Source organism: Periplaneta americana, chromosome 12 (assembly GCF_040183065.1).
Source record: "Periplaneta americana isolate PAMFEO1 chromosome 12, P.americana_PAMFEO1_priV1, whole genome shotgun sequence".
In the NCBI taxonomy this organism is placed as follows: domain Eukaryota; kingdom Metazoa; phylum Arthropoda; class Insecta; order Blattodea; family Blattidae; genus Periplaneta; species Periplaneta americana.
The window spans coordinates 140122200-140145519 of NC_091128.1; the positions used below are offsets into that span (position 1 = coordinate 140122200).

General features: G+C 35.8%; 1 protein-coding gene across 2 annotated transcripts in view; it reads left to right on the forward strand.

Moving 5' to 3' along the window:
- Window positions 1–23320, forward strand: part of LOC138710940 (headcase protein-like) — a 658198-nt gene that overhangs the window by 420633 nt on the left and 214245 nt on the right. The gene's annotated exons all lie outside the window — the stretch shown is intronic.

Genomic DNA, 23320 nt, shown 5'->3' on the forward strand with positions numbered 1-23320 from the left:
GTAATTATGATGATCAGATCTATGATAATAATTTGATAAATTTTTCTTTACCTTCAGCAAATTAAAATACGTAAGGCTTTTTTTTTTTTTTTTTTTTGCAGAAGGAGAACATTAGATACACTAGAACTATTTCCCCATACAGAAATACCATAGGTTATTATACTATTGAAGAAGGCAAAATAAGCACTTCTTACATATGTTTTAGGCACCAGTGATTTCAGTTTGCTTAATAAATAAATAACTCTTGAGAATTTAGTACAAACATAATGAGCATGTGGGGCCCAGGATAACTTGGGATCCAGTACAATTCCTAAAAGTTTAGCAGATGACTGAGAGAGCTCCAGGTAAAATTTGTGTGCCATTTCTCACCTACGTCAAATATCGATGCTGAATGACCTGTGTAGTTGAAAGTGTGGTTAAGTTAAATACTACTGCGAGTATGTGCCGCATATCGAAGTGCACAGCTTTCATTTTCTCCTGGAGGAAGGTATGTTAAGGATTTTAAAATTCATCGCCCTCTGCCAGGTTTGAATCCGCGACCCTCGGATTCAATGTCCAGCATTATTACCACTCGATCGTCGTAGAGGGCGTCAGGCAAGCAGTAATCTGTCTGGGCTTCGGTGTCCCTTATAGTGAAATAGTCGTCTAAAACTCACCACCACTGCCATCTACCAATCTTTGGACAAATCGCGAGGAACATCTACTGCAGTGGACGGCCGCTCTGACGCCAAAAAACACAGAAAATACCAAATTTACGAAACGGATATGGTAATCATAGGGGAATTGAGGTGAATGTTGGTGAAAAGAGGAGAATACCTAGAAAAAACTTCACATCATGGTTTTGTCCACCATAAATATGACTCCACCATTTCACATAACCCTTCATGTCGATCTATCAAATTTTACCTTCCCCCCACAGTACATATATACATACATACATATACATACATACATACATACATACATACATACATACATACATACATACATACATACATACGTCTTCTAGAATATATTTCGATTATAATTCGTTATTCTGGTGGGAAAGGGATTGAAAACGTTACATCGCTATAACTGAAAGTAGTAGTGGGAAGTTATATTCGTTCTCTTCGAACCCCCTTGTTCAATATTGGGTCTATTTTTGTCTAAGGCTGTATACGGAAGGAGGGGAAGCGCTTTAAGTTACGTACAAGCATTTCAGGAGAGAGACATTTCTTCCCGACCTCCTCGATGTCGTCATTGATTCACAGCAAACTGGCTTTACTTGCGGGGACGGAATTCTGTTCTTCGTGTGAACGATTTTAAATCACTTTTGTAGCGACCACAAATTTCTTTCTTTCTTTCTTTCTTTCTTTCTTTCTTTCTTTCTTTCTTTCTTTCTTAACTTCATCTTAGTTGCTCTTCTCTTCCTCATCTTTCTCTTTTCATCATCATCATCATAATCATCATCATCATTATCATCATCATCATACCGTTATAGCAACTGTAGCGTTCTAAGGGTAGTGAGAAGGACTGCAAGGACGTAGGTTCGAATTCCGCTTGTTCTGATTACCTGGTTGAGATTTTTTCCCCCCAAGGCTTTCCTCAGTTGTAGTCAAATGAACACCTTGACTTTTCTCCCCAAAATGCCATTTCAATGTCACAAGTTCCATTGACGCCAAATAACAGTACAAGCAATACAGCGTGTATAAATAACCGATAAAATGACCGTCACCAGAGTTTTTTCACATTCCACTCGTCCGTAATTCGTTAACATTTTCGTGACGTCATTAATCGTAGAGCCAATCAGAATTGTCATACGCTGTTGTAATAAGCGGAGCGACTATTCAAATGGAGATAACATGGACCTTAATGTTGTGGTGAAACTATGACTTCTGGTTTGAGATTTAATATTACCTACATATTGGGATGTCGCTCTTTCTTCTGGAAGCACTTGCATCAACAAAATGTTCTCTGCATCTTCTAGATCTCGACGTAAAAACACGATTTACAGAATGTCTTCCATTCTGTTATTAAGGAGAAATAATGGCAACGATTTGACAATAATAGTAAACAATTGAGCGAGAGAAAGAAATGAGCGCGACAAGTAAATTTACCGAACGTACAAGCGTTATTGCGAAAACTTTTATTTTATTGCCATTCAGACCTCGATTTTTACGCTCGTTTAGCAAAGGCTGAAACATGCGTTCCTTAATGCACCTAGTTTTGGGTAGTATCACCGCTCGAGAGTCTCTCGTGTTGCATATATATTCAGGGATTTTGACACAAAATTGTTGCAGCCTATCCTATTCGAGTCTAAAAAATCCGAGTGCTAGTAGACTTAGAATTTTTAGGTTCGTTTAGTGTAGGTTAAAACATACATTCTTTAATGCACCTAGTTTTAGGCAATTTCATTACTCCAGAGTTTCTCGTATTGCATATGGGCTATTCCATATGAAATCGATCAGTAAAAAACCTCGCTGAGGAGAGTGCATTTTCAAAAATGTACTATCGAAAGTCAAACGGTTTTCGTATTGTTGAGCGACGAATTTAGCTTATTTTTATAAAAACATCCTCTTTTAGCGCTCAGAACTCTGGAACCATTTACTGCAGAACATTGAACGGGAGCTCATTTTGAAGCTGACATTTGGTAGGTTATGTTAAGAAGTAATCCTTATTTTTATTGTACACAGAGAGACAGATAATCTGATTTTACTTGCTTTTAGGCTTTTTGCCCATTTGTAAAAATGTAAAAAAAAAAAAAATATATATTGAGAAAAAACCTTGCATTATTAAGAGGGATTCGGCATTGTTTGCTTAGTGGTATGGCAATAAGTTTCGAGGGTATTAAATAGATTATTTTCACACGCCTGGACTTGAATGGCGCAGTACCGCACGCACTGGCCGAGAACTGAAGATAACCGAGCGTTGGGCGTCATTTTACTCCTGTGTTTATAAAAACTTGTGATAAAGCAAGCCCAGCTATGCGCTACTAGACGAAACATCACGTGTTTGTCTCCTGGCCTTGCTTGTCTTAGCTATCTCCCTTCTCACAGTCAGCTGGTTAGTTCACGCGCGTACTATTTATTTTCTTTATTTGATATTTTCAATACTTTCTTATCAACATACCATCAGTAAAAAATATGTGTTTATTTGTACTTTCAATGCGGAATCTAACTATATATTTTTAAAATATTTTTTTTTCGTTGGCAAAGGCGTCTTAATGAGGAAAAATCTAAATTTCTCCATTTCCATAAAAAGTAAGACAATCTGTTTATATGTCAGTATAAACTTTAATTTCTCAGCATCAAAATAAACCATGATTTTGATCATTGGGTGAAAGGGTTTCGGAACTACAACAGTTTAAAGTTGCTAATTTTATGAAAATACAATAAATTTAAATATTTTTAATTTAAACACTATGAAGTTCTGACGCCTCAAACTTTTCACAAAGCATTGTATCACAGTTCTCTACGTACAAAAAAGTTTCATTGTATTTAGAAATTGTAGTAAGGTCAATTTTCTCTATATTTCGGTTCGATTTGAGTTGGAATAGCTTATATATATAGGGTGCAACCTGTTCTATTCGAGTCTTAAAATTCGAGGTCTGTAACCATTGCGCAAATACATAAGATACATTGAAATTTGCGTTTTTCTGTTAATAAATATAATTTGACAATCTTTAATTAATTATTGATTACGGCTGGAGAAGATATACAGCTACTGTCTCATAAGTAGCTAATGCCGATTTTGGAGCAAAATTTTAGTTAGAGTGTGTTGTGAAAAGGAATTAATTTAATCTCCAAAATAAAGATCATTAGATTCTATGGTTTTGAAACACTTTAGCGAGGTTTGTTATCCGATAAACTTGGTGCTTCAAAAGATACAACACGTCTCCACATTAAGATGCTTGGAAAATCATACAGAAGTTGTGCATCTCTACCTCATGAATTGACACCTGAAGAGGATCAATGTAGAGTGGGTATCTGTCGTCAGCTTATCGCTAATCCCATGGGTGATAGATTTATCAGGAGAACTGTCACATGTGATAAAAGAAATGGGTATATTACCGCAACCCTGGCACCTGAAAACAGTGGTTCCGATCCGTGTGAGTCTGCTAAAGTTGGTTCGGCCCTAAAATAATGGTACAGTGGAACTCCACAAATAGACACAGCAATGGTCCGTGTGCGAGACGAGGTACGAACTCTGTCTGTCTACGGAGTACTGCGGACAATGGTAAACATAAGGGCTGCACAATGTTTTTATGGCGTGCGGACCGAAACATAAATAATTAACGTTTATAATTTTAAATAACATATTGTAGTATATGCAAAATATATAACAAAATAAATCCGTGATTAAGTATAATATATGTGATACATCTAAAACATAAAACAAACTCCTAGAGGAAAAACTGTCTAAATATATCTACATACGGGGCTTTCATTTCAAAACTTCCCACTCTAAATAACTAGTTAATTAAATTGAATTTAATTTAAACCAAACAAACACGTAAATTTAGATATCAAGGGGGAAGTCTTAAACAAGGCTTGATTGCATTTTAGATTTCACCTCCCACCCCCAGCCACTCCCACTTTGAAATTTCAAATGGCACCCCTATATTTTGATACTTAAATATGAAAGAGCATTCATTTGTTTTCGCATCTTTTCTTTTCTATCGTCGCCTGGTAACCTTCATTTTTGTTATTGTTGACTAGAGCCGAAAAGAATAAAGCTACAAAAACTTATTGAGCATTTCTTGTAATAGTTGTGTTTGTGTATTAAATTATTTTGTGTGAGATCGTGCGTATTTGCTTGGTTTCCGCACAAAACCAATCCGCGGAAAGTCTAAAATTCCACATTCAGTATTCCCAACCTAACACACATAACAATTTCCCTCTTCTTACCGCTTAAGTGACATATTGATTTTACTGCTTTAGGCTTTTAACATATTATTTTTAGAGACGTTCAATATAATAATACTTATAAATTGGAAACTTACCACTGCAATTTCACCCAAATTGCACTGTTAATTATTGTTTTTAAATATTTGCAAAAATTAAGTAAACGCTACAACTCCACTAAAGTTACTGCATTCGTGATGCAAGTAACGTTAAGGAAGCCGTGAAAAAATCAGCAAGATTCCAGACTAATGATAGAATGGGGAAAAAAATACAGACGTATATCACGGCCTGCTGGAGTATAGTAAACACAGAAAACATTTTAAAGCAACAATGTTGAAGATAGATATTTTTGTTTCGCAAATTTGCCGTCATTGAACAGAAACCAAGATGGAAATTTCATTGCAACTAATTAGAAATTCCTCTTTCAGGTATGTAATAAACGATCTTCGCACAAAATAATGTACGATACACGAGCGGTATGTTTTCTTTCAATTCTCGGAAATTAAAAAAGCTCAACTACGTTTCGTTTTATCAAACTTTTCCTCGAACATGAAAACTTCAACATACCGCTCTTGTAAAGCATATTACTATTAAAATGGTGTCCTTCAAGAGAGAACATAAATCATCCCTATTGATTAAATTTAGGAAATTACACAAAATAAGCTGTTTTCAGCCTACAATCAACTGATAATAACAAAGCTTCTTATAATCACTACAGAATGCCTTGTAATTAGATGAGTTTTGCTTTATCCTATGCACTGTTCTGATCGAAATGTCAAATTCCTGAGGGATGGCTCTGATTGATTCACCTTTTTTGAACCGTTCCAATAGTTGTAACTTCTGCTTCAACATAAGTACACATTTTTTGTTCCCTGCCTTGCTGCCAACGTGTACGAGTATCTGCACACTACTGCACTGGTTCAACTGGTTAGCCCTGTGCAGCGCGGGACAGGATGCGTTGACTTACCTTGTATCGTGAAGTATACGAGAGTGAGCGTCTATTTGTGGAGTTCCAATGTATACCTAATTGACAACGGTCACATGCTCATAATATGCAATAACAGCCATAGTCTGCAAGCTCAATTTTTTTCCTTAACTTTTTAATGCATTAAAGGATTCTATTACAGCTTTCGGGTTCTAGTAACTTGTACAGAGTCTTGAAATATTTCGTCTGTTTGCTGCAGTCACTCCGCTTTTTAGTGTCACTCGTCCGGAATCTCCTTTTGTGAAGAAATGTAGCATAAAAACTTAACACCATTTTAAAGTTATCACCAGGCTTCGAGACTTTGGACCCGATACAATAAGTTTACTGCGCATGCACTATAGGTTGATGATTCGCTGCAGGTAGATAGAGATGTGTTGAGGTAACAACGTTGCTATTTAGAGTAGAGTACGGTAGTATGGGGGAACACACACATATGTACATTCTGAAAGTAAATATACATTACACAATGATAATGTCAAAAGAATGTGAAAAGCATTTATTCCCCTGTCTTTTATAAGCATTTGTGTTTAATTATACACAGTGTTAATGGTGGAAATAAGCATGGTCGTCTTTAGGAAGTGCAGTTACAGTACCGAATTGCAATGTACTACAAGACACATTCTCAGTGTCTCAAACGTAAATATTTTTCGGTTATCTGCCAAAGTTTGTACTGTAGAAATCTGCGCTCTACTTCGCATGACGTGATAGGAGCAAAACGAAAAAAAACTAACATCATTGCAATCTCTAAGAGACAGTCCTTTATTCTCGGGTGACTCTATGTCCACTAATTTGCTGTTTATGTTAAACAAAGTTCCATGTCCGTTATTTTTACATAAACTTGATTTCCACTTCTGATTTACACGTTCAGTAACCGGTGTACTTGGTGTCTCATTAAATCTCTGTGTCATTTCCTCAACTAATTTGAGGGCTTCTGGCATCTCTTGTTCTGACTTTTCTAACCGTGTAATAGTTTCAGACACAGTTTGAAAATAGGTTTGTATGAAAACCAAATAATTATTCGTGAGAACCTCCAAATCCGGAGCATTTTCCTTTGCGTATTTATTGGAATTCATTCTACAGTACCCCCACCCACTGTACGCTTTACCATTATACTCAGTACGCCGTTATGCGGATTTCCCACTGAACTACTCTATCGGGTCCGAAGTCTCGAAGCCTGGTTATCACACATCACTTTAAAGTTTTAAACAAAATGTTAATGTTGTACTTGACACAAAAATGAATTTTTTTTAAAGGCGTATGTATTGCAATGCCTTATTCGTTGCACATGACAACTAAATGCTTTTTTTTTTAATTCTCTGGGGTCATGTTACAACAACATCGTAATGAAAACCGAAAGAAAAATAACCGTTAAAAATAACGTTAGACCTGCACTCATTGTTGCCTTGTCAAATAAACACAAGCGATAATTAAAACGCTTACTGTTATACTGTATTCCAAACAGGAGAAAGTCTCAGGGGAATGAGACGCAGCGGGGTAATGCTGTGAATGAATGTTGATGTCATAAGGTCACACACGTGGGTACACGCATCTTCATTGTCTAACTCTCAAAGCACAAACGATAACACTGATACACACATATTTATACTACCCTAGTTACAAAATTAGATCACGGTAAATCTCCTGGTCTTTTTATCCCTCCATACAGGAAATAACATATGCAGGAGAACGCATGTTTTTTAAACTGACGTTATAACGGTAATATTATCTATCTACTGTCGGTGACTCAGGAGAAGACGAGAGCGGACTGAGGAGGAAGGGATGTGAACAGATAACGTAAGACAACACGTGCAATATTTGTACTGCAGTAAGCGGAAACATTAGGTCTCCTTCTGTTCAACTTAGCTTTAATTTCCATTTGCATTGTTACTCATGTTTCCTGCACGAGTAATAACCTGGCTACTGGGATGCTTATCTGAGCGATGTTTATAATAATCAACAGCGATAGTCAAGGTCACATTCTTTCCGCTCGTCTTCTCCTGAGTAACGGACAGTACTTCGCTCCAATAGATGACGCAATAATGAGCACATTCCTTTCACGGTTAATCTCCTGGTTGGAGGACAATACATTTTTGCACGGCAGCACTCATTGTTGCAAAGAGAATATGAACGGACTAAAAAACAATAATATACATTCGGTGAAGTCACTTTCATTGTAGCGGTTATAGAAATAAATTAAAATATACCTGTAGGTAATTTTTAATAATAAATTAATAAATAATCAAAGACAAAAAAAATTTGTAAATTAGGCATTTATATTAAAAAAGACAGAAAAGGGCAACATAAAACTGTGACGTTTCAATCACAAATGTGTAATTCGTACAGATTTACTTTAAAAATGAAGATAGATTCAACACATTTAAAAAGGCATTCTGCCAAAGTTCCGGTCTCTGGTTATCACACATGGCTGTTCTTTCAAATCTTGGCTTGAGCACGATACGAGGGTAATCTCATATGAATCTTGCAACATCGGACGTGGTTCACGTGTAAAATCGTGCATGCCTCACGGTGCCACCCCAGGTTACACGGTTGGAGTGCGTGCACTGCGAAGAACATTGATACCAGTGCGAAATTTTCCTCCCCCTTCAACTTTGTATATTTTTTTTTCCTAAAAAGTAGTAAGAGGAGTCACGAGAGCACAACGTCGGTCGTAATTTACCTTACTTTCCCTTCTTCTTTCCATTCCATGTATAGCAACTTTTATTAACTTTTTTATTCTTGAATGTAAAATTATAGTATACATTGTTAGTGGAACCCAAAGAGCGCTGAAAATCCGGGTTAAAATTCCGAGGAATCCATTGTGTAATAGACCAGTGGCTCTCAACCTTTCAGAGACCGCGGCCTGGTATATTATTTTTCTATCTATAAGACGAGGGCCTGGTCCTAACAAATTTACTCGTAAATACCTTTCCCATTTTTTTAAAGTTCATACCTTACATTTACTTACTTACAAATGGCTTTTAAGAAAACCGCAGGTTCATTGCCGCCCTCACATAAGCCCGCCATCGGTCCCTATCCTGTGCAACATTAATCCAATCTCTACCATCATATCCCACCTCCCTCAAATCCATTTTAATATTATCCTTCCACCTACGTCTCGGCCTCCCCAAAGTTCTTTTTCCCTCCGGCCTCCCAACTATCACTATATGCATTTCTGGATTCTCCCATACGTGCTACAAACCCTGCCCATCTCAAATGTCATATTATGTCAGGTGAAGAATATAATGCATGCAGTTCTGTGTTGTGTAACTTTCTCCATTCTCCTGTAACTTCATCCCTTTTAGCCCCAAATATTTTCCTAAGAACCTTATTCTCAAGCACCCTTAATCTCTGTTCCTCTCTCAAAATGAGAGTCCAAGTTTCACAACCATACAGAACAACTGCTAATATAACTGTTTTATAAATTCTAACTTTAAGATTTTTTGACAGCAGACTAGATGACAGAAGCTTCTCAACCGAATAATAACACGCATTTCCCATATTTATTCTGCGTTTAATTTCCTCCCGAGTGTCATTTATATTTGTTACTGTTGCTCCAAGGTATTTGAATTTTTCCACCTCTTCGAAAGATAAATCTCCAATTTTTATATTTCCATTTTGTACAATATTCTGGTCAGGAGACATAATCATATACGTCGTTTTTTCGGGGTTTACTTCCAAACCTATCGCTCTACTTGCTTCTAGTAAAATTTCCGTGTTTTCCCTAATCGTTTGTGGATTCTCTCCTAACATATTCACGTCATCCGCATAGACAAGAAGCTGATTTAACCCGTTCAATTCCAAACCCTCTGTGTTATCCTGAACTTTCCTAATGGTGTATTCTAGAGCGAAGTTAAAAAGTAAAGGTGATAGTGCATCTCCTTGCTTTAGCCCGCAGTGAATTGGAAAAGCATCAGACAGAAGTTGGCCTATACGGACTCTGCTGTAAGTTTCATTGAGACACATTTTAATTAATCGAACTAGTTTCTTGGGAATACCAAATTCAATAAGAATGTTATATAGCCATAAAACTTCTCTCTTAACCGAGTCATATGCCTTTTTAAAATCTATGAATAACTGATGTATTGTACCCTTATAGTCTCCAATATCTGTCGAATACAAAAAAATCTGATCAATAGTCGATCTATTACGGCTAAAACCACACTGATGATCCCCAATAATTTCGTTTACATACGGAGTTAATCTTCTCAAAAGAATATTGGACAAAATGTTGAATGACGTCAACAAAAGTGATATTCCTCGAAAGTTACTACAATTTAGTCTTGTCCCCCTTCTTAAAAATAGGTACAATAAAATTATGGACTCCTCCAATTAATACATACATTTAACTAACAAAAATATTAATAATTAAGTATGGGGTAATCTTAAGATTTAAAGAGCATTGACTTCACTACGAAAACTGTGTGACATGTTGACAAATAATTTAATTTATTATCAATCACTGGATTAATTAAATTTTGAAGCATGTTGTAGTTTCTCCAATCCAACATCATCAATTAATTTATGCTAATATTCATCGACATGTCATCCATTTCTGACCAACAGAAACTTGACAACAAAAAATAGTAACATTGATCATTGCATTATTAAATTGATTTTTTAAATACCCAATGCCGCCAGTTTGTCGTTTGACATTTCTGGTCTCTCCTGGCAATGCTTATTTGTTACCCACTTCTGAGGTTAGGGTGCCTGTAAGGCGGAATTACACTGCCTCGATGATGATGATGATGATGATCATGATCATGATCATGATCATGATGATGATGAATTGCCAGGAGAGGTCTTAAACCTAAGCCTAACCTAATTTACAAACCATGGACGGACACACGAACATTTACCTTTAAGGAGAAATTCCTGTGTTCTAACCGGGAATCGAACCCGGGATCTCATCAGAAGCTCTGCCCAGGAGGCTGGTCTTAAATTGATTTTAAAGACGTTGGTTTGAAAAAGAAAAGATAATGGAAACAATGATTATGCACTGTATCTCACCACAGCAAGGGAAGAAGGATAAGGATGTCTATATGTCGGCAAAGCACTTATCAGACATACGTACGAGAAACGTTTTTATATGCAACGTATGTAATTTTGTGTATAAAATAGTCGATCATGAGTGATTTGGAAGGTGATAGTTAGAGACGAGAATTTCATACATTATGAAATCCCAAAATATGCATGCATTCATGCACTATGAAACTATGAAACATGCAAGAACAAGCGGAAAATGCATTAAAATATGCACTTTCATTTTTGTTCCAAATTTCTTATTTAACTTCACTTTTTTTTGCACAGTTAACAACTAACAGTACACACCTGTGGAGTAACGGTCAGCGCGTCTGGCCGCGAAACCAGGTGGCCCGGGTTTGATTCCCGGTTGGGGCAAGTTACCTGGTTGAGGTTTTTTTCGGGGTTTTTCCTCAACCCAATATGAGCAAATGCTGGGTAACTTTCAGTGCTGGACCCCGGACTCATTTCACCGGCATTATCACCTTCATATCATTCAGACGCTAAATAACCAAAGATGTTGATAAAGCGTTCTAAATAACCTACTAAAAAAAACAACTAACATAATTTCTAAATTGGTTTCTGTGAGATTTCAGTTCTTGTCAATCAATATGTTTCTGTAGGCAGAGAATGACCTCTCTACAACGCAAGACGTTATGGGTGCAATGTTGAATAAACCTTTTTCTGTTATTTACTTCTTTCTTTCTTTTCCTTTTTCACTCCTGATTCTTGAAGCTAAAATAAGTAACATAAAAATCGAGAAACAGATGTGTCCACTCAAAATCATTAAAATATGCATTTAAACTGAATATAATGTATATTATATGCAAGATTAATCTAAAAATTGTTTAAATATGCATTATGCATGTTTTTATCCCCAAAAAGACCAAAACATGCAAATATGCACGAAAAAAAGTACACATATTTGGAACCAGAAACTAATGTAATAGGTAAGTACTAAGTTTGAGCTATGTCCTATGTTCCTATGAAAACATGAATTTGCATGGAATTCTCGTCTCTAGTGATAGTGATATATTTTATGACTAATTAAGTTCGGAAGACAATTATAATTTTAATATGAGAAGAAACTCCGAAGGCCGTCGAAGAACAGTGCTAGAAACGTTCCAAAAATGTAAAATCCCGAACTAGTTCTGAGAATGTATTCAAATGGCGCATGCGTCGAAAGATGTTCGGTATTAGTTCGTAACGCAGGATGGATAGTTCGATTATGATCAGTTTCGAAGTGATGGAAGGGGAAGCGAGAGTAAAATTTACTCAGTAATACCTTTTTCACCTCAAAATCCGAAGTGACTGCCATGGATTTAATCTCAGATTGCAGGACATTACTACCAATGTACGAGTAACAATAACACTGAAAGTTTAATACAAGTTAAAGCTCTCTTTTATAGAAGTAGGCCTATTGAGAGAAAACATATCGCATGAGAAAAAGTACCATTTCATAGCTAAGTATATACTTCATTACGAGACACTTCTTGTACAGATGATTTATGTTATTGTTGTGGATTTGCAATGCTCCGGTCTGTTCTGCAAGCATTGGTGACACAGCTGTTGCGAACAATTAATTACTCGCTTCAGTTCGGTTTGCGTCATGAGTAGGTTATTTCAAGGGCAGAATCAAACAGGCCAGTTCATTGCCTTCTTGTTAACAATTAATCACCTTAGCTCTGCTAAGATGAATGGTGTAGCCGTGTCAATATCTCAGAATAGGAGGGACGCAAAATTGCATGCTGGGTTTATTAGCGGGACATTTCTGCTTTAACCCTTTCCGCTCGAATCAGTTCACTTGGAATCACTAACATTTCTGTAATCTCTGATTCATATGATTTGCCTGATGATTCCACTTCTTCTGTTGTGATGAGACAGAGTATCGGTCGGTCGACTCTTCCTCTTAGCTGTTGTTTGGCATGGTGAGCTGCGTCTTGAGTATGAAGGATTCAGACCTCTAAGGCGTGTAAGAGGTTGAGGAATCCTCACTTGTAGTTACGACTTGGTTACTATTAAAAGATGGTGGTGAGAATACTTTTGGGTGTTCGGTATTTGTCCGTTGTAGTTGAATATGAACCAAGGTTGTATATTAGCCAGTTGGTGTTTAGTGAGGTCTTGTGATAGAGTTTCGTTGTCATATTTCGGATGGTAGTAGAAACGGTGTTCATTTCCAGGTCGTCACATAGTTGAACTATTCGTGTATCCCAGCCACTTCCATGGATAATACGTAAGATTTTATTTTGAAAGACTTTGACTTTCTTCATTGTAGTTTTGGGTATGAATGCCCATGCTGGAGCTGCGTAGACTAGAGCAGATAGAATGAGGGTTCTGTATATGTTCGCTTTGAATTTGTAATTGAGAGCAGCAGATTTTATGAGTGGGTACAATAAATGGAGTCTTCTATAACCTTTCTTTATTATAGTGTTGATATGTGGTAGCCATGTAAGTCGACAATCCAATGTAACTCCTAGGTATTTAACTGTTGATGTCCACGGGATTGGTGTCTGAAGCAGAGTGATATTTGTGTGAGGTCTAGAATAACATCTCGTGAAGATTGTTGCTTGACTTTTGGCGACGTTGAGTTTAATTTTCCATTTCTGAAGCCATAGTTCTAGTGCTGGGAGGTATTGCTGTAATTTGTTTATAGAAAAGTCTGGAGTTTGCGAAGTTGATGTGAATGCTGTATCATCTGCACATTGATATATTTTAATATTTACTGAGGTTGGAATATCTGCGATCTAGAGATTATATAAGAATGGTGATAATATTGATCCTTGGGGAACATCTGCTTTGCTGATGATTCCATTTGGTATCCACAGAAGTATTTTCGTTCTTTATCGATAGAGTGCAGCACCCACAAGTTCCTTGGCCAGCTGTTATTAGGAAGAGGATTGCTTTGTTTTTTTTGTTCCTCCATGGTGTCTCTATGACCTTATGCACCCATAAATTTAACTCAGAAAGGGTGAAACATCGCAATCCGGTATCTAGCCTCAGAGTTGGTTCAATAGACAGATGGACGGATTATTATGGATAAAAGTTGACAAGCCCACGCGCAATTAGGCCACTAGTATGTTTAGCTAGTTACAAACTTTTATGTGGGCGAGAAATGGTCAACATATTTTATTGGGAGTCTTCAGTCAGAGAAAGTATTTTCTTGTGCCGTAAATCTACACCACGGGACACGCTGCTTTCGCTTTCCTCTCGGAGGAAGCCATTCTTACGATAGCATTGTCTTTAAAATCAATCGCCATTTGGTGTGCATCCGAGGACGATCTTGTCTGAGAATTTCCATAGAACTTTTTCCGCAGCCAAATACCGGATAATTTCTTAAAATAGATCACGAAAGCTTCCTTCAAGAACCTTTTGTGTTCCCAAGCACGCTTTCACTTCGTGACCAATGAATCCGTCTAGATTTATTCTACTTCCAGGCTTACAAATAAGAATATTTATATATATTATAATATAATGTATTGATAATGATAAGCGGCAAAAGATCTCAGAAACATAATTATAGATTAATGATAATATAAAATCAATAATTTGAAACATGTGTGGTATATAACACTTCATCAGAAAGGTAAGATTAAAAAATAAATTCTCATGAATGCCTGTGGCAGTGTTTATAAGGTAGTGAAATTGGATAAATTAATAAGAAACAAAGAACCTCGCCAACTACAAAAAATGAAATTTGTAAGACCTGTGAATACAGTTATATAGATTGTAAATTTCGTAATGAGGATATAACATTTTACAATGACTATTACACTTTTACTACGTCACACTACTTTTGACCAATAAAACGGTACGAAAGGACGTCTTTCAACCAATCATGGCTGCTTTTCGCACAATTTTATTTTTATCACTACCTTAGCATTTGTTTCTTTGTTTGCCAACATTTCAAACTGCACTGATCTGGACGTCAAAAAACAGAAAATTACAAATCACTCCAGTCGATGCACAGCATTTTCAAATATGATTCGCATTGGCATTCAAGAACAAGAATTAATAAAGATCACTGGTCATAGCTATGCATCTTCCCTGAATCCCTATTTACAAATAAATGAAGAGTACCATTCGCAAATCCTGAATAAGTTGAGGGATACACCATGTACATCAACGAGTTCACTTTTTGTGCGCACACGTCCAATATAACATCAACTGAACCACCAACCACTAAAACATTCAAATTTGAAAATTGTACTTTAAATAATTGTTTCTTTTAAAATTATTCATGTTTATTTTTTATTTCATCATCGTTAATTAAAACGTTTCTTGTTTATTTCATCACCCCTAATTAAAACTTTTCTAACACTTGTTTATATTATTTAGGTTATGTTTGTTATAATTTCTGCTATATGATATTATGGATAGTCACGTATCAGAGATTGTTTAATACTAAGATTTATTGAAAATCATCTGTCAAGTGACGTTCATTACTGGGATCCGGATGATTGAAGTGGAATGCAAATGTTTTAATAAAAATGAAACTGAATCAACAAAGCCTTCTTGACTAGTAACCGTCCACAGAGTTCAATGAAGATTCCATAGTTGGCACAACTGTTAACAAGAAAACATAATCATAAAACACTACTGCCATCTAGCGTAATGTTGAGATGGTACAATAATACATTTGAAGACAGTTATATTTTCGTAAGCCAATTAATATTTTATTGTATTGGAGTACTTTGTTACTTCTAATCTTTATATACTTTCTTCTAATCGTGTAATAGTCAATTAAATCCCACTCGAGTTTTGTTTTTCTCTAAATCAAAACCTCTAGTGAGATTACTGTTGATAACCTACATTCTCATTTACAAAGAAAGGGGAAATAATTTATTTCCTATGTTGGTGCATAAATACAAATCCAATGAGAAGAGAAACGTGGGCTGTATTGAAGAAACGATTACTGAAGAAACGACTAACAATAAGTGAAGCAGGACCATTGTTGTTGCGATCGTTATATAATACATGCTTTTGATATATGATAGACCTATTTAAAGGTTCTTGTAATATTAATGCTTTAGCATTTTTTTCTTTCGTCTTGCTGCAGATTGGTCTTCATAGATATAATCTGCTGCGAACACTAATATTCTTAAAGCACAGAAATATAAACCCCAACATAAAAATTATATTATCCTGAAAGGATATAAATATGTATTTTTTTATTTCGAACATCTAAGCGTACAGTTTTCCTTGAAGAAAATATCCAAGAGAAAAAGAAGTAGCTCTTCTCTATGAGCAAAACATTTTCTTGAGCTTAACATCATACAGAATGTTAGAAAGGTTACAGGCGTTGCCAGTGGGATAATATTAACCAAAATGAACAAGAACAACTACTTTTAAAGAGGATATGTCCAAAAAGCAATACGTCGAAGTCAAGATGATTTTCTAATGAATATACTCGTTAGTCAAAAAACCTATACCCTCGAAGTTACAGATGATTTTATAATGAAATTAGGCCCAAAAATCAATACCATCCAAGTTGTATATTATTTTCTAAGAAGCTCGTATATCCATAAATAAATACCCTAGAAGATACGGGTGATTTTCTAATGAAGATAGGTCCAATAAATCAATACCATCATTTCGCACAACTATGGTCCACGATACTACCATTCAAATTTTGAACTCCATAACGTAGTATCTCGTTTATCTATAATTTTGCTGTGCTGTAGTTTGAAGTTAATTCACTGCAGCTATCTACGCACGGTCTGTGTTACTTTTAAGTCGTTTTAAGTTGTATAGAATATTAATAGGGGGATGCTGTGTAGATGAAACGTAGTGATATCTGAATAACATATGTCTAGGATGTAGTTAGGGTGACCATAATTCCTGTAAGTGAAAGTGGGACTTTAATCACTTTCTTTGGAAAAAAAGTGAGACACAATGTCAAATGTTAATAATTTCAAATTATACTTGTTAAAATAGTATTATAGCAATAAGAAAAAATTAAATGTACTTTCAAATTTATTAATATTTAGCTTAGATAAGAAATTAGGCTCCTATTTATTTACTTTCTTTCCTCCAGTCATACTTAGCAGAAGTTACTATTGCATTCAGCAAATCAGGTTTTCAAGCAAATATAAATAAAAATCATTGCTATATTCAGCTGGATAGTTATTTGTCGTAGCTCTAAAACAAGAAAATTTCTTTTCAAGCTCTTCTGTAAATTTACATTACCTTTTTGGCATTGTTACGAGGAGTAAAACACAGTTCTGATGTTCACTATAACCACGCATAAAATTGATTAAAACCCTAGCTGAACTTGGCAACTGAAAAAAAAAAAACGGTAAATAAAATCTCGAATATTATCCTTCTATCAATAAACAAAACAGGTAGTACCAACCTAAAAATTGCCATCATCTACAATTTATATCAGCGGTATTCAATCTCAGGTACACGTACCCCCAGGGGTAGCCTACGGGGGGTTGTCTCAAGGGGTACGCATCCCTCTGATTTCGTATGTAAAAATGCTGACATTTATTTTATTATACTTGTTTATAATTATTATTGCATTATAATTATTATAATTTCTTTTACAATATCAACTATTGTTTTTTCTTTCCATGAATAAAATTTATGTAAATCGTTACTATTATTATTGCACCAATAACTACTGTATAATAATAATAATAATAATAATAATAATAATAATAATACTTTTAGTACAACGTTAATCATAGTCTTTGTTAATTATTATATAATTGCGATGCAGTTTGGTGGTACAAATATATTTTGAAGGCACGCTAGCAAAAAAGATTGAATATCACTGATATATAGCCCATAGAGAAATATCTTCCATGTCGACAGTACTATACAAGTATTGTAAGTAAAATTTATCAGCACACTTGTAAACTTACGCCAAAAATCGGGACAAAAGTCTATTAAAAAAAAAATAGTCGGAATAGATTTTTCAAGGCTCAAAAACGGGACAATCCCGATTAATCGAGGCGTATGGTCATCCTAGATGTAGCAAACAAAATAGGTACGGGACTACCTTAGAAATCCGTTCTCTAATAATGAAATTCTCATTGTGAGAATGCCAAGTCAGTTAAGTATGACCGTGACGGCAACATATTGAAACGTAACAATGACGTTTCTAGTTTACCGGCACTCCCGATACCCGTTTAACACAAAACATATTGCATTGTAGCTACCAAAGTGTGTTATATCGTGTTTTGTTGATTTCGATAACAAACAGAGGCTCATTTAGGTGGAAAACTTCTCCTTTCCGAAACCTTGCCCACGAATCGGTAGGCATATTGTACACACCGAGTAAACACGTTAAATATTCATAATGATAACGCGAGGGTTGGAAGCGACGCTGTCCTTCACCCTGAACTTGTGACGCGAGCGTCCCTCTCTCCAACTTCCGGCTTCTGCTGACTGGCTACAGATGCAAATTCATTGTGGCACTCTCCCTGCCTGCCAGCCTAGTATCGATCATCGGAAACTTCCACCACCACCACGAGAGGGGAGGAAACTAACACAGCAACCCCATGAAAAGTTTTCCAGTTTCTCGATGTCACCATCTCCTTCATAAAACGAAGATTAATTTTCACGATTTTCGTTGTGTTCGCGTGAATCACGTTCCTCGACGTTCCATTGAGGCGAACTCCTTCTCGCAGTGTCTGAGGGCAGTGTTTTTCGACATCAATTAAGATCCCCACCACTGCCGACACCCCTCTTTCTGTTGCATGACCTAACGTTATATCCACTCCTTTCCCTACCCCAACATTTTCATTCGAATAACAAAATTTGTATGAGGCGTAAGATTAGAGCAGCTGCATTGTAAATGGAAGGTATCTGAATTTTCTTGCACTTATTCTGCCTTCTACAGTTCACGATGTTTGTTTGTTTGTTTTTTTTTTTTTTTTTGGTTGCATTACTTTTTTATTTTAGTGGACTATAAAGATTGTTTGTCCCGAGCAGTAGCGTCGTGGTCTAAGGCATCCTGCCTAGGACTCGCGTTACGGAATGCGCGCTGGTTCGAGTCCTCATGGGGGAAGAAATTTTCTCTGAAATTTCGGCCAGTGTATGGGATCGGTGCCCACCCAGCATCGTGATGCACTTGGGGAACTACAATAGGTAGCGAAATCCGGTTGCGAATGCCAGCTATAACGGCTGGGGGGATCATCGTGCTAACCACACGATATCTCCATTCTGGTTGGATGATCGTCCACCTCTGCTTCGACATGTGGGCGTGAGGCCAGCAGCCGGCTGGTCGGTCTAGGCCCTTCACGGGCTGTAACGCCACGGATTATATATTATTATAAAGATTGTTTTGTGATGCTGCAAAGAAGTCCATTTCGAGATTTCAAGCACATACATACATACATACATAGTGTTCTGTCCAAGGGCAGGTCTTTCACTGTAAACCCAGCATTCTCCAATCGTTCTTATTTCCTGCCTTTCTCTTTATCTCCGCATATGATCCATATATCTTAATGTCGTCTATCACCTGATATATTCTTCTGCCCCGAATTCTTATCCCGTTCACCATTCTTTCCAGTGCATCCTTCAATATGCAGTTTCTTCTCAGCCAGTGATCCAACCAATTCCTTTTTCTCTTTCTCTTCAGTTTCAGCACCATTCTTTCTTCACAGCTCCATTTCTTATTCTGTCTGTTCATTTCGCAGGCTCCATTCTTCTCCATATCCACATTTCAAATAGTGTCTTCTCTTCACTTCGTCGCAATGTCCATATTTCCGCCCAGACACAATGCCACACTCCACACAAAGCACTTTGCTAGTATCTTCCTTCTTTTCTCAGAGGTCCGCAGAAGATTCTCCTTTTTCTATTGAAAGCTTCCTTTACCATTGCTATCCTCCTTTTGACGTCCTGGCAGGAGCTTATGTTATTCATTCATTCATTCATTCATTCATTCATTCATCTTACATGAGCAATGAAGTTTTAAGATGTGGAACAAGTCAAAATTTTACAAAATTACAATTACAATTTTTACAATATTTTACAATTTTTACAGTTTTACAATTTAGTAATTTTCTACAATTTTTTTTTACAATTTTCTGCAATTTTTTTACAATATTTTGGCGAGATGTAGTGAGATGAGGTGAGGTCCGAGGATTTGCCTTTTGGTTGGAGAAAACCTCGGAAAAACCCCAACCAGGTAATCAGACTAAAGGGAAGTGATGCCGAGGACTCGCCATAGACCATCCGGCTTCAGTCCCACGGCTGGGGAAAACCTCGGAAGAAACCATTCAATGAGACCAAAGGAGGATACTGCTTATAGTACATCCCAAGAAGTCCAGACATGGATTGATAACAAAACTCATTGTAAGTTGTAAGCGCAATAAAGACTCGAATTTTGTGCCAATGAGCAATGTTAGTTGGTTATAGAGGCATTTCACTATCATTAGTTTGTGGGTTAAATCAATGGCAATTCCTCCATAAAGGATATGAGGATGATCCTACAGTTTAATGTCGTGCCTCTGAGGATAGAACACATTTTATTTACATATTTTGATTTTCAATGTGTCACGACGTAATAATTTGCTTTAAGCTTTCACTTTCTGTCGTTGAGTTGTCGCCACTGCAGAGCTCAGAAATAATTTCTGAGGAACCATGCAAATATCTGACAGCAAACGGTATTTCTATAGCAGTAAAGTTATTGGACAAGGGAGATTGCGGAGGGAGGGGTACGGCTTGAGTTTAACCGCGTTTGAGGATATGACCGCGTATCCTAATACTACGACCCTTCTTTCTGGGTGATGGAGACCCTGTCAGAGACTACAATAAGAATTTTCAAGTACCCTTGTGGCCTTCTTAAATGCAGTTCATTGGTCATTTTAAAAGAATAGAATAAACGAAATAATAAATAATTTAAAATGATATAATATAAAAAATAAAATGAATAAAAAACAAAATTACATAAAGATAAATAAAATAAGCTATAATAAATACAAAAATTAACAGGACTATCAGATGACAGGACAGCCGAAAGAATATCTGACGTTGTATTTGATCATTTAGAAGAATTTAACTGTAGCAAGAAATTAATTGCGCAAACGTACGACGGAGCATCCGTAAATATCGGGCAGTACAATGGCTTAGGAGCCATCTTCGCAACCAAAAAGGGGAGGAGAATCGAACTTCACTACAAATAAATTGCCAGTTCCAGAATGGTGATTCAAAGACTAACATACGCCTACTTGTACTGATTTTGCATGCTCTATTATTATTATTATTATTATTATTATTATTATTATTATTATTATTATTATTATTATCTTATTTATTTTTTGTCCCCTTTTTATTCAGTATGCTCCATTGCAGTAATGCAATACTACACACATTTGTTGCTACACTGTTTTTACATTCTGTCGGAACATAAAACAAAAACTAATAGTAAACTATTTACAATATTTACAAGGATGTAATATCAGCTGACTGAATAGAGTTTATGAATTATTTAAAATTATTAATACTAATACTATTTTAACTGGAGTAGTATTTTCACTATTTACAATATAATACACTGCCGTGAAGTCTATTGACTTAATAAAGGTGGTGAATTGCTTATCATTATTTTAACATATCTAACTACTATTACTACTGAATACTAATACTAATAGCCTACTAATTTTAAGTAGAGTAGTATTTTCACTATTTACAATATTTACAGTGATATGAAATCTATTGATTGAACAAAGTTTCTGAATTCCTTATAGTGTTTTAACAATAGTTTCTCATGTGACACTGGCCATCTATCTTGATTTCTATATATTCCCTTCTTCAGTATATCTCTTTGTTTATTCAATTTGACACACGAGTATATTAGGTGATGTACTGTTTGTGCATCTTGAAGGCATGAACACGTTGAGTCGTCTTTGATCCCGAAACGGTGCAGGTATGCCTTGGTTTTTCCATGGTCTGAGATCATGGCGGTTACTTCTGCTGTCAGCGTGATATTTTGTTTCATCCTCTGACGTAATTATTATTATTATTATTATTATTATTATTATTATTATTATTATTATTATTATTAATACTATTATTATTAATATTAGTTTCTGTCTTGGTCATCAGTCGTCAATCTCATATTCTACATACAAAAAAATATCACGAGTCGCCACTGGGTTACATGCATCATTCTGAAAATAAACAATTTAAAACGCTGAAAATTTCGTTTTCATAGCATGTCTGTAGAAACCGTTAAATATGAACATCGCCCGTGGAATCGTAGACTTAAGAACAAGTTGGACTAGATGTAATGAGTTGGTGTTGTTTCAAATGGAGGAAAATTAATTTCACTGGATGTAAAGTACGGTCTACAAAAGCGAACACCGCCTTTTGCTGCGGTAAGACGAAACTTAGACTTGTTCTTTGAAAGCAGAAGACCTGATTCTCAGCCTCTTAAATACAGAGACACATTCAGTTACAGTGGTTACGTCGGGTTTAAATTGTAATCACTGGAATTTCCTAATTCAGCAATACGTTTGTCGGAAGAACACTTCAATCATGCAAGTGTTACAAATTCACATTTTCTGTCGGTGTAGGGAACGTAAAACTAAACTTATAGCTCTTTGGTTGATTCTGTGTTACTACTCGAAAAGTTTAAGAGATGTTGGCTGTTGAAACAACTTGTCGATACTGGATTAAAAGAAAGTGAATGGGAAATGTCAACAGAAGAAGTGGTTAATGATTTTATATTAGTATAGAAATATTGTTATTGGATGGCCTTGTCACCAGAAATTTTTAATGTAGATATAGACGCAGTCATTGAAGAATGGCAAAGTATTTTAACAGAATATTTCGTAATAATAATAATAATAATAATAATAATAATAATAATAATAATTTATTTCAGCTGGCAGAGTTAAGTAAGGCCGTAAGGCCTTCTCTTCCACTCAACCAGCAAAAAGTATACATACATATGTATCAACTTACAAAGAATTCAACAATTTGATTTAGATAAGAGCTACATGTATACAAGAGTTATTTACGAATTAAACAACAAAATACTATGAACTATTAATTAAACACTGAAATACAAATTATGTAGCAGAATTAAGGTAAAATACATAGAATGTTAATATATTTCAAATAATGTTAGATAATAGACAATTTTGAAAATACAGCACTATCAGGATGCATGTCTAAAGGAAGGAGTAACAATGTAGAGAGTGATAGTTTAAGTCAGTAGTATTGGAGTGAAATTCTAAGAAGGTTATCTTTTAAGCTGTTTTTAAAAGTGTTTAATGTCTTGCAGCCCCTAATATTTTGTGACAGGGAATTCCATTGTCGCGAGGTGGATACTGTAAAAGATGATGAATAACGAGATGTTCTAGTCGGCAAAGAGAGCATAGACACTCTTTTGTTTGCCGACGATCAAGTTATTTTCAGTAATTCAGAGGACGTTCTGCAAATAGCAACAAATAAGTTATTTAAAGTTATTAAAGATTAT